We start from the raw sequence: 13919 nt of genomic DNA on the forward strand, positions 1-13919 counted from the left end.
CCATATGCCTTGTCTTTGCATAAATGGAAAATTTATAGTTCTTTATATACATGAATTAAAATGTTCAAGAGTTCTAAAACCTAAATGAAAATGTGACATGAAAGTCTCCATATACTACAAAGAAAGTATCATATAACTTGGTATTTTGTTTTGAAGGAGACATCCCACCAAATAGTTATTTCAATAGTTAAATGCAGATATAAATAGAGATAATTGTTATTAATCTGTCAAAAATTTTACTGACAAAAAAATATGATGGAGAGATATTAAATAAAACTCTCTTGGTTGGGGGGGTACCTGGGTGGCTCAGTCTGTTAAGTATCTGCTTTAGGCTCAGGTCATGATCCCAGGATCCTGGGATGGAGTACTGAGTTGGGCTCCCTGCTCAGTGGGGCGTCTGCTTCTCCCTCTCCCTCTGCCCTCCCCCAGCTCATGCTCTCTCTGTCATTCAAGCTCTCTCTCTCTCAAATAAATAAAATCTTAAAAAAATTTTTTTTTTCTGGAATAGGCCACTGTTTGCTTTTTTTCTTTCCTCCCAACCAGATATTTTGTGGAAACTTTGCGTTACAGTATGTACTTTGAAAAGAAATGCATATACTTTCAGTAATAATGTCAGTAGCCAAGATTTAAAAAAAAGAAAAGATTACTTTTAGACATCTATGAGTAACTTAGGTTAAGCATAAACATTATTTCCCTAGAAATAATGGCCCTGGATTGGCATAACATAAAAGTGAGTCTTTTTATTAAAAATTTCTTCTTTGCAGACTCATTAGGAGTTTAGGTAAGACATAGGGCTAAAATTATATTTTTTAAAAATTGATTGGCTAAAACATTAAAGGAAACATATGAGTACTTCCATGGGACAGCAGAATAGAATCTCAAATACAGAAATCTGATAACCAGCAGGTAGCATCGGATATTTCTGATTCATTGGTGCAGCAGGGAGCAAAAGTTCCCTAAGACAAACAACAGCTTTGCTAACAGTGCCCCAGGGTGTATTGGCAAATACATCTGAAATACTGACTTTCATAAAATAGGCAAACTTACTTTGTTTGCTGAACGCACATTTCTTTTCACAACTATACCTAAGAACCTCTCCAAAGACAAAAGATAATAGAGTTTCCTCCTTGTCTTTGGTACACTGTGAAACATGACAATGAACTGGAAAGAGATAGATACCTAAAAATAGAAGGATAAAGCATCTTTATTTCAAATCACAGAGTCACAGAATACCTAAATATGACTTTTAAACCTCATCTCACTCTTGAAGTATGTTTTTAAATAGAAACATAGATAAATTACTTTACCAATGACTAAATTAATAAACTTTGTCTTGACTAATTCACAGATAAATCAGAATGGGGAAGGGAAGAGGTACATACAATCCACTGCAAAGCCATTTGTGAGAAATGCTAAGTTTGAATAAATATTATTCTATTTCACATTAAAATATTTGTATTAAAATGCAAATATCCACAGACTATTATTGTATTTTATTCTACCAAAGAAATATATGTATCCTAATTTTCCTATTCCATACCAAAACTCATGACGAGTGTTTTTACTTTCTTTCCAGCAACACTTCTAAAATCATCTTATTAAAATGCAACCTGGTTGGGGTGCCTCGCTTGGTTCAGTCAGCAGAGCATTTGACTCTTGATCTTGGGGTTGTGAATTCAAGCCCCACTTTGGGTGTAGAGATTACTTAAAAATAAACCCTTAAAAAAAATACAACCTGGTTGAGCAGGGATGTAATGGAACCTGAGTTTCCAAATTTCTAACAAGTTCCAAGGTGATTCCAAAGCTAGCCTTTAGCCAGATCACTCTGAATAGCAAGGCTTTAAGCACAGAGCTTTCCAATGTCTATACAAGAACACACTAGTGTACCCCCACTGATGATACAGGTATGCTTAAGCTATTGATCCCATTTGTTCAGTTTCTTAGTGATAGCTGAGACAGCCAAAGCCTAGGCTGATTTCTTTCAGCTCCATAGAGCTTTATCCACATAATACGGTAACCCATACTTTATGTGCGTCCTGACATGAAACAAAATTTAGACACAGTGCATACTTTGAATAGTAAATGACTAAGTACAGAAAAATTACATATCAACATGATATTTCAGGAGAGAAAATCCTTATCAATTAATAGTTATTCCCTAAAAATAATACTTAATTAAAATATGTCAAAAATATCTTCAATATTGGCTTATTTGGCATACTTGAAAAATAATTTGGATTATGACTGGTCCACTGGACTGGCATTAATCTCAAGCATGGGATTACTTGGGTATCTTTTGAAGACAAAATTTTAAAAAATACTGTTCTTTAAAAACTTCCCTAAAAGTAGAATGAATAAGGGTACATGGGTGGCTCAGCTGGTTGAGCGTCCGACTCCTGGTTTTGGCTGAGGTCATGATCTCAGGGTTGTGGGATCTAGCCCCACGTCGGACTCCAAGCTTGGCACTTTGGCACAGAGTCTGCTTAAGATTCTCTCTCTCTCTCTCTCCCCCTCTCCCTCTGTCCCTTCCCCCACTCATACTCTAAATAAATAAATAATAAATAAATAAAATCTTAAAAAAGTAGAATGAATAGTTCTCTAAAAGCCCAGCTGTCTTGAATATACTGAAGTCACTAAAAACATATGTGCACAATTTTTCTTTTTGATTAGAAAATGAATTTTTAGAGATTATAATTTTGTAGTCCATGTGTTGCTCCCAACTTTCTATATGGTTCCAATTCCATCTTAAAAATCCATTTGCATGTATAATATTATGCATCATTGATTTACTTTGGCGTTTTTAGGATTATAATAAAGTGTATTATTTTTAAATGATTAAATTAAAAGACAACCATTTCTTTTTTCAAACAGTTGTCTTCTGTATCACAAAATTAACAATCTTTCAAACAGATAGTAACATCCTCTGCAACAGAGAAAACACAACATCCCAACTCACCAGAACATAATTAAAGCCTTATGAAGCCAGTCCTCTTACAGGACTTCACTTAAATAAAAGACAAAAAGAGTAAAACAATGCCTGTTAGAAGTCAGGAAGTGGCGTTCCTTGGGAGATAGTGACTCAAAGGAGCGCTCAGAGACTTGTAAGGTGCCAGTTAATGTTCTATTTCATGATCTGGGCAGTATATTCGGGTTGTAAAAATCCTGTATAATGTACTCTGAAATGTACTTTTCTGCATTAATAATAACATTTTAAATGTATGGATAATAATATCTTTTCAAAATTTCTTTTTGGGATTTTTTTTTATGTTATGTTAATCACCATACATTACATCATTAGTTTTTAATGTAGTGTTCCATGATTCATTGTTTGCGTATAACACCCAGTGCTCCATGCAGAACGTGCCCTCTTTAATACTCATCACCAGGCTAACCCGTCCCCCCACCGCCCTCCCCTCTAGAACCCTCAGTTTGTTCCTCAGAGTCCATAGTCTCTCATGGTTCATCTCCCCCTAGGATTTCTCCCCCTTCATTTTTCCCTTCCTGCTATCTTCTTCTTTTTTTTAAACATATAATGTATTATTTGTTTCAGAGGTACAGGTCTATGATTCAACAGTCTTACACAATTCACAGCTCTCACCATAGCACACACCCTCCTCAATGTCTATCACCCAGACACCCCATCCCTCCCACCCCCTCCACTCCAGCAACCCTCAGTTTGTTTCTTGAGATTAAGTATTCCTCATATCAGTGAGGTCATATGATACATGTCTTCCTCTGATAGACTTATTTCGCTCAGCATAATACCCTCCCGTTTTTTATTTCAAATCTATTCAACAGTTGGGGCAATATTGTGTTTTTGTTTGAATACGTACGTGTGTATGTGTGGTATGTGTTCAGTGAAGGATAGGATATAAACACTTCTATTTAGCAAATTCTAATTGTAAACTTTAAATCTGCTGAGAGAGTAGGCTGCAACTATAGATTTAGTGTTATGTTTTTGAAAAATTTCGAATGCTTTCCTAAATCTTTCTTTCCACAAGCAGATTTGATTCAAGATAGAGAACTGCGTAAGTGAGAACTTTGTCTGATGAAATGGCTGGTTCATCATGCAGAACGTCCCAATAATCAGAATTATAAATCACTGAGAGATAGCTTGGCTTTGAGTCATTGAAACTCACTTCAAAATGTACCCTTTAGTCAAGATAATGAAATACACTGCAGCTATAGGGTTTTTATGAAAATACACGTAAAACCACTCTTTCCTGACATTTACTATGGTAATCAGACATAGAACTGAAATATAGTCCTGGCATCTGAGGCTGTTTTACCCTGATTGAAAAAAGTAGCTTTTCCAAAATATCCACTTTATAGATATTTGTCAGCAACCATGTTCCCTTTCTGTGGGGGGTGGGATGGGAGACTTGCAGTGAATAAATAAAATAAGCATTCATTACAGTGAAAATGAAATATTTTACCCTAAGTGGGTGGAAAAATGTATAAATGACCCTAAACAGTTGTTGAGTAACAACACAAAAAGAATGATTTGCAGGGAGAGTTTGTTAAAGAATATTCAGTCTAACTCTTATGCCTAAACTTTGATTTAAAGAACACAAATAAACTATTTTTCCCAGACAGAATCATTCGATGTATCTGCATATTCATTCATATTTTGTTTCTCATTTGCATTTTCAAGATGTTTGTACTTCAAGGAGTCTGCCTTGAGTAAGAACTTTGAGAAGTAGGTAGAACTACGTGTGGGTTTCATAAAAACACTGGAGTACCTAGGAGTAGCTAGATTTTATTCATTCATTCTCTGGTAAAGTCCTCAGATTATATTTCTGCTTCAAATTTATCTGGGATTATAGGCTGAATAATGGCCTCCCAAAGATCTCTACATCCTTATCCCCGGAACTTGTGAATATGTTTTCTTGATGAGGGAGCAAAAGGCAAGCTGAGAGAAAAGCACCTGCTAACATCCCTCAAGCCCCCCACCCCACCCCAGGTTGGGTATGTGTGACATTCCTTAGGCATTCCTGGCTGCCCTAGAACAAATGAAGGGAAAAGCCAGTGGTTAACTGATAGAGATCACAGTCCTGCAGGACAAGAGTCTCCATCAGTTTGCAACTGTCTTAATGATTTACAAGAAAAAAGCAATCTCCAGAAACTTATAGACACAATTTCCTGGAGCCCTAACATCACCCGCCCCTCCATCGGAGAGAAAATCTTCTACAATCAATCACTCTTCACCTTCCCAGTGCAGCTTTCTGCCCAACACGTCCTGTGCCCGTGCTTTCATAAAAACACGCTTTTTGCACCAAAGACGTCTCACTTGGCTGTCAGTCAGCTCCAAGCCCCACTCCAAACCACATCATTCTTATGGGGAAAAAGGGACTTTTCAAGTATGATTAAATTAAAAATCTTAAAATGGAGAAATTATCCTGGAATCTCCAGGAGGGCATAATCTAATCGCAAGGGCCCTTATAAAAGGGATGCGGTTGTTAGGGTCAGAGAGGCAAGAAGATGCTACACTGGCTGGCTTTCAAGATGGAGGTGAGAGGGAATAGTGGAAGGCATGAAGAAGGAACTCAGTTGGAATCTAGGAGCTGGGATAGGGAAGTAAACATATTCTCACCGAGACTCTCCAGAAGAAACCAAGCCCTGTGGACACCCTGACTTTAGCCCAGTGAAACTGATTTCAGACTTGTGGCCTTCAGAACTGTAGGATAATAAATTTGCCTTGTTTTAAGCTACTAAATCTGTGGTAATTTGTTAAAGCAGAGATAAGAAGCAAATATACCTGGCAACCATTAACCGATAATTGCCTACCAGGACAATGCATCTGTTTTACTCTTTCATTTATTATATAACTCTATTTTACATGATTCACTCACTTCCAAGCCAGTTTCTTCATCTAGACTTCTAACCGGTTCCTGCAGTGACCTAGCTTTAGTTCTTTTTATGTCTCTAATGTAGCAGATGCTTCTGATGTCTGCATTACATTTTCTTAGCATACAACTGATTTCTGGTAGAAATACTAAAGTTTTGTGTGGCCTCAGACTTATTTTGCATTGTCAGACTTTCCCCTGGAGTGACTCTTCCTATCTTTCTGCACTTTCTCTGGGCCCTTTTCTGGTATCTGGAGAAAATCCACTACACACTTAAAGCCCACTAAACATAGTACCCCTGCAGAAGATAATAACTCTAGTGGCAACGCTCAAATGGGGTTCAGGAGCTAGTATATAAATATTCCAACTGACAGTATTTCAGATGGATACTTGTGAATTTCATTCTCAAATTTCTTCAGATCTGAAAGGAATTCCCTCAACCTGTAATAAACTTCATAGTACATCCTTGTTTTCTCTTTAAATCCTGTCCCTTCTCATTCTTGCCAAGCACATATTCTACTTCCTGAGATCACTTCTCAATCAACTACCTGCACTAAGATGTTGCTTCAAGTTCTGCTTGCAGGAAAACCTAAAGTAATGCACCAGGATAATGTCAACAGTTTTGAACACAGCAGTCAATCAAATGTTTCCTGGATGATTTACATTTGAAAAACAACTGATTAGTGAGAAGGATTTAAAATACATTTTAAGAATTGTCTTGATTTTGTGTAGTACTTTTAATTATTTTTCATAATGATGATTTTTTTTCCTTCTACATGTATGTATTTAACATTAACAAGATGTATAACTAGCATGCTGTTAAAACTTCTGGAATATGTTCGCAATGAAAAATACTTCTAAAATGTAGTTATTAAATGGTCACTCTCATTTTATGAATCATTTTTAGATAGGTGTTATATTAATTTTATTTTTTAAATGTATAAGTGAATAATCTAATTTTCACTGAGCATGGCACCTTACTTTACTCATAAAAACATATGTAATAAATTGGTCAGTTATGGAACCTTACTTTACTCATAAAAACATATGTAATAAATCATGGAACCTTACTTTACTCATAAAACATATGTAATAAATTGGTCAGTTATTACTAAGAATTGTGATTAGGTGGGGCGCCTGGGTGGCTCAGTTGGTTAAGCGACTGCCTTCGGCTCAGGTCATGATCCTGGAGTCTCAGGATCGAGTCCCACATCGGGCTCCCTGCTCAGCAGGGAGTCTGCTTCTCCCTCTGACCCTCTTCCCTCTCGTGCTATCTCTCATTCTCTCTCTCAAATAAATAAATAAAATCTTTAAAAAAAAAAAAAAAAAAAAAGAATTGTGATTAGGTGAAAATGCAATACATATGTTTATGTTTCTAGATATAGTTCACAGTAATACTTTTTCATTTATTTCCTTCAGGTTTTAGTGGCAGTATGGTTGGGAACAAAATGTTCTGACCACATTTTATTGTAAAAAAAATTATGAAGGCAGTCTGATTTTTAAATATTTTATGTAACTAAATAACTTGTATCTTTTCTAGGTAAATATAGACACAGATTTTTATCATTAAATTCTGATAATACTATCATGGTTTAACAGGAGTTTGACAATTACCCATAAAGTCTTTTTGTTTTTTTTTCCTTGGATGGGCAGTCTTTATAATCTGCACATATAGATGTTCTTATTTATTTTAATTTAAGAAATTGTATCTTCTATTACAAGTTTCCTTTTTTCTAATCCATTCATTATCATCTCTTCACTTGAAATGCATGTATGCATTTGTGCATTTAATTATTTGTGTTGTGCTTGATTTTATTTCATCTTTATAAATTCCTTAGTATCATCTATAGTTCATGTTTGTTGTTTGAAATGATGCAAGTTTTTATGTCTGCTTATAATTATGTGTTTTCTAATCATTTCCTTTCTCTCATCTGTTTACATCCAGAGTACTGCTGACTTAATATTCAATAGCTCCTCTTATCTCAGCATCTCTTCTCTAATAACCTACAGTCTTTAATTTCTAAGATATCAAAAAAAAACCAAGTATTCATTTGTAAGTTTAACTTGTTTTGTGGAATAAATTTTGTTCCATTTGCCATCTGCATTTTGCTTCCTTGTTCATTTTATTAGTGCAACTGAGTAGGTCCCACAATAGAGTCTTTTTTTTTTTTCATGATAAGAGTCTTTTAACAGGTGTCATTCTTCCCTGAATATGTAACATTTATCCTGAGTCATGCATTTGTAAAAGTATAGAAAAGACCATCCCATGGAGGGAACTAAAGGTGTAAATCATTTACAATTTGCTAGGTTAAGACTGAGCATCATCTCACAGATCCTCTGTTTTGTGAATATATCTCCTTCCTATCCAGTAAGGTATTTGTGTGAGTCAGAAAGAAGGCCAGTATATTACAGAACTTTAATATGGTTTTCTAATACTCCAATATCTCCCACCAGCAAACTTAGCTGGCAAGCTAACATGTACTGTTTTCTCCCCAGTATGTCACAGAGACAGACAAATGCTTTTGGATGAATTTTTGTTTGCTTGTTTGCTTGGTAGTTGGTGGTTGGTCGGTCGGTCGGTCGGTCGGTCGGTTTGGTTTGGTTTGCTTATAAGATAAATATGCATTTCTTCATCGAATCTGACTTCACTTGCAATTCCACGTTTTCACCTGAGGATTCCACTTCACTACTGAGCTTCATCTTGACAGGCCTACAAGTATTTCTGACTTTCTTATTATTTTCTAGTTTGCTGTTCATTCCACAAATAGCATTTCACAGAATTAAAGTTTAGAGACATGGATGACTTTTGATTTCATAAGCAGTTCTTTTTTGTTATTGTGTTCCCTCTTTGATTTGGGTTATTTTCAGAGATAAGAATGTGAAGATATGTCTTTAGTTCAATGTGATCATTACCTTTAATGAACTATTACCTAGTCCCTATTTATCCTAAAATTCTGATTATGCATAAATCTCCTTTTGTATGCATGTAATCCATTCTTAAGAGGTAATTGAAAAGGACACAGATGGTTAGTGCATAGAATATTAACAAGTGTTACTAACTTATTTTGTGTTCATAGATTAATACGTTTCCTTCTCTGTAAACTAATAACAATACTGATTACCATACTCTGCACTATCTATTAATTAATGACTGTAGAGCTTGTGAGGAATACTAAGTATTTTAATTTAATAGAAGATCTTGCCATTTAAAATTTTTTCATGACAAACTCTCCAAGTTACAAAATTCTAAAAGGAAACAAAAATTAAAAGTTTCTTAGTGAAAAACTATACTACTGAGATTTTATTATTAAACTCAATATTAACTATTATAAAGAATTTGTGATTACTTGGCACAGTAAATAATATACTTGTGCTCATGTGATTCTATAAACTTCCCATTATACTAAATTTATTGACTATTTTTTCCCATCATAGTCAATAACATTTCAGGGACGCTCATTTATTTTTATTAAGCACCTATATTCAAAATGTAACACAACATAAAAGACGCTGCATATTATTTCATATAATTTCTAATAAGCACTGAGTTACTACTAATGCTGTTTCATAATGCTGTAGACTCCTTGAAGTAATTTATTATGGCACAAAACTTGGTAATTGGTAAATTACTATGGTAACAAGTTAAATATTTCACTTATACTGGGATTTTAAAATACAAGAAAAAATTTTAATAACCTAGGATCATCAAAAATGAACTTGAAATAATAAATAACTCAGATTTAATTATATAACAGTAAAACAGGTGAAAAAGGCTCTTATTTTTTTATTTTAATTCAGCAAAATAACATTAATACTCATTCCCTTTTAACACATAACTATAAAGGGCTCAAAAGGAACAGAGCCATCAATGACTATCTCAAAATGCATAAAACCTTTTATCAGAATGATACCTGGAAAATTCTACACAATTTTTTAATTGAGGTAATCACATAGCATTCCTCAATGATGGACCTCAACTTAAGAGATATGTGTTAAGTGCAAGATGGTAAATTCAAACATTGTTAGCAAACAGTGGACAATGACATCTTATAGAGTTTTTCAATAGTCATGTGTCCATTCTCCCATTGTTGATTTTGCTATACATGCTTCCCTACATGTTGTACCTGAAAAATGCCCAAGTGGCACCTCAGGGCCTATGCCTTTTCTGTTCTTGTTTTCCTGAAGACTGTACCTTCAAATAGATCAATAGATAATAGACAGATAGCGGTAGATATACTTAGATTCACTTGATTTCAATTTCCCTAAATGTATTAACCCTACATGTGAACACATAAAAATGTATTAATGAATTAATCTGCTTATTTCTTTATAATGAATAATCTGCACACTACTGGACAAAGAATACTTATGAATGAATGAAAACTTAGAGTTAATTATCAACTGCCCTAAACATTCTTCAGTTAATTAGAGACAAATAAGAACTTAGGCAGCAATTGTTTATCAATGGCTCTGTGATAACCTAAAACACTAGTATATGGGGACAGGTAAACATGAATTGAAATTCCAGCATTCACAGCTATTGGACATGTGAAATTGCAAAAGGGATTATTTATTAGTGATTTCCAGTTCATACAGTATAAACTGGAGAGCATATATACAAAATATTCTGAGAATGGAATGGATGGTGCTTCTTCTAGAATCTGACGTGTGTTAAAAGCACAATACTTAGCATCCTACTTCATGTTATATTTTCAATTTTCAAACCCTCCTCCACATTTAAATATTTTCATTAACAGTACTTTATATTCACAAAAATATTTCAGCACATTCAACTGAAATGGAACTTACTTAGGTCTGTTTACTTGAAGATATTAATTTTTCCTTAGATAGCAAATATAATGTAAAATGAGATTCTGACTACTTTTGGAAGCTTAAAAGTTGGCGATAATTGTCACAAGTTCATTTCAACATTCTTTTCCACTAGTGTATCCCTTTCAATAATCAGTATTCATTATATAAATACATTACAATGAACTTAGGAAGATTTCACCTACTAGTTCTAACTCCACTAACAGAAACTTCATAATATTGTTTAGAGAAAAACAGGCTAGCATCTCTCTCCTTTTTCCCTATTTTCCTTATATAGTTCCTTCCTCCCTTCTTTCCTTCCATAAACATTGACTAATTTCCTTTTTTTAATGTATTTTAAAGATTTATTTATTGAGAGAGAGAGAGAGAGAGCGTGCACAAGCAGGGGGAGGGGCAGAGGCAGAGGCAGAGGGAGAGAGAGAGAATCTGCACCAGACTCCATGCTGAGTGCGGAGCCAGTCATAGACTCAATCTCACAGCCCTGAGATCATGACCCGAACTGAAACCAAGAGTTGGACGTTAACCGACTGAGCCACCCAGGCATCCCAACATTGACTAATTTTCTATCATTTGACAAGCCATCTTCTATGAAGTGAGGACACAGTGGTGAACAAAACACATTCCTGTTCACAGTGTATTCGCATTCCAGTTGTGGAAGCAGGCAATACGCTAAACTAAAACAAACATTCTCCAGGTAACAAGTACTATAAAAAATAAAGTAATTTAATTAAATAGAGCATGACCGACAAAAGTTAGTGTGGCAAGAAAGACTTTTCATAATATGGTGATTTATGAAAGCACTCCTGAATTATGTGAATGGGCATCCTGCATAGATATGGGGAAAATAATTTGAAATGAACAGTATGAATGCCCTCAAACAGAAACGTGTTTAGAATGTTTTGAGAATAGCAAGGTGGGTAGGATGACTGAAGCGTGGTGAACACAGAAAAGAGAAGTAGGGAAGGATTTCGAAGAGAAGGCAGTGACATTTTTACTCTACTAGATTGATGTCTCTGAGGGATTAAAATGGAGAGTAGAGGTGTCACAATCAAATCTCAAAAATCATACTCTTGGTTCTATGTGGAGGTTGTACTCTAGTAGGGACAGACTAGCAACAGTCATTAGGGTGCTAGAGGTATGGCACTATTTAGGAGAAGGAATTTCTTGGCTTGGATTAATGTGGTAATAGTTGAGCGGAAATAGGTAGTAAGACCGGAAATAGGTTTTGACATCAAAGACACATGATAATAAATTGAATGTGGTCAGAGAGGAAGAGAGGAAACAATGATTATTTCTAGAATGTTGTTTTGCTCAATATATTGGCTGTGGTGCCATGTCCTCACAAGGGCAGGATTAGGGGTCCCCAGTTGGTGCTGGGGAGAAGTAGGGAAGAAATTAGAATTTACTTATGAATTAAAAGAATTAAATCCTGAACCTTGGGACATTCCAATGTTTAGAATGCTAAAGGCCCATGCAGAGAAAGTAAAGAAAAAGCCCATGAGAAGATGACAAGAAACTCTTTATTTTTATAAAAACAATAAAGACTTTTCCTAATGATACTGAAATAACAACTGTAAAAAGCAAAATTGACCACTGAATTTGGTGAGGTAGAGGTGGTTGCCTACCTTGACAGAAAATTTTAAATGAGATCATAATGAAAGCCTGGTAGGAGTCATTACAAACAAATATAAGGAAAATGATTCCTTTTTTAAAGAAATTTATTTTATTTAAATAAATTCAACTAATTAACATACAGTATATCATTAGTTTCAGAGGTAGAGTTCAGTTATTCATCAGTTGCATATAACACCCAGTGCTTATTACATCACGTGCCCTCCTTAATGCCCGTCACTCAGTTACTCCATCCCCCCACCTACCTCCCCTCCAGCAACCCTCAGTTTGTTTCCTATAGCTAAGAGTCTCTTATGATTTGTCTCCCTCTCTTTTTTTTTTTAAGATTTTATTTATTTATTTGAGAGAGACAGAATGAGAGACAGAGAGCACGAGAGGTGGGAGGGTCAGAGGGAGAAGCAGACTCCCCGCCGAGCAGGGAGCCCGATATGGGACTGGATCCCGGGACTCCAGGATCATGACCTGAGCCGAAGGCAGTCGCTTAACCAACTGAGCCACCCAGGCGCCCTGTCTCCCTCTCTGATTTCATCTTATTTTATTTTTCCCTCCCAGGAAAGGGATTCCTCATAAAGACTAGCCTTTAAGGTAATTCTGAACTGAGTATCAGAGAAATCAGCTAGTATCCCAAGAAGGAATGTGAAGTCATAGGAGTACTTACCTCATTTTTAATTTTTATTTTACTTTACAATGTATCTGTAAAACTTTTAAAGCGACATAGAAAAGAAAAGACCGTTGGTACAGGAGAGAAGATGAAAGAAACACAGGAGTAAATACAAGAATAGCTACAAGAATGCCTGCAGCGTTCATGTGTTGGTCACAGCAATTAATACCTGCCGCCACAAGAGTCACCTTCCAAAATCTCAGTAGATGAGTATGATGACTCTTCCCTCAGGCAATGGCAGACTTTCTGCTCCAAACAATTACTCAGGGGCTCACTTAATAAAGGCTATGTGATCTTGCACTATACCATCTAGATAACATGGCTTCTAAAATCACTACGATGGAGAAGAGAGAGATGGGGAAGGCATATTGACTATCAACTGCCTTTGCCCACATGTGACACAAATCACTTTTATTCACAACCTAGTTACATGTTTTCTTCCAAATTAAAGGATGATTGAGAAAGCAAGCAAACATAGAGAACATATGGCAACACTTCTATTCTCTATCACAATAGAGAGACCAAGGTCCCAGACATAGCAAAAGGATTAAACTTACAGCAGAATAATTCCATCTCTTTTAAGAGCAGAGAAGAGAGTGCATTAGAAGCAGGTACAGGTGATATAGATAGGTTAGGAAGTTAACACCTGATTGCTTTTATAATATCTATAAAATGACAAGAGTGGGACATGTAATTTTAAAGGAAAGGAGAGCATATGAAACTAACTTATTGGAGGGTAGGAAAATAAATCAAGTAGGGACATGAGTAAAAATGCTGGGTACTAGTGAGCATCCAGTTGAGATTTATGGTAAAAAAATATGTACAAGACATCTGATAAGATGTGTTAATCCACCCAAATGGGGAAGAGTCAAGGTATCAGCAAGTATGGTGGATAGAGAATGACAAACACATTTAGGATATAAGAAAATAAATAAATTTAGCAATAGCAT

Source organism: Zalophus californianus, chromosome 3 (genome assembly GCF_009762305.2).
Source record: "Zalophus californianus isolate mZalCal1 chromosome 3, mZalCal1.pri.v2, whole genome shotgun sequence".
Classification (NCBI taxonomy): Eukaryota; Metazoa; Chordata; class Mammalia; order Carnivora; family Otariidae; genus Zalophus; species Zalophus californianus.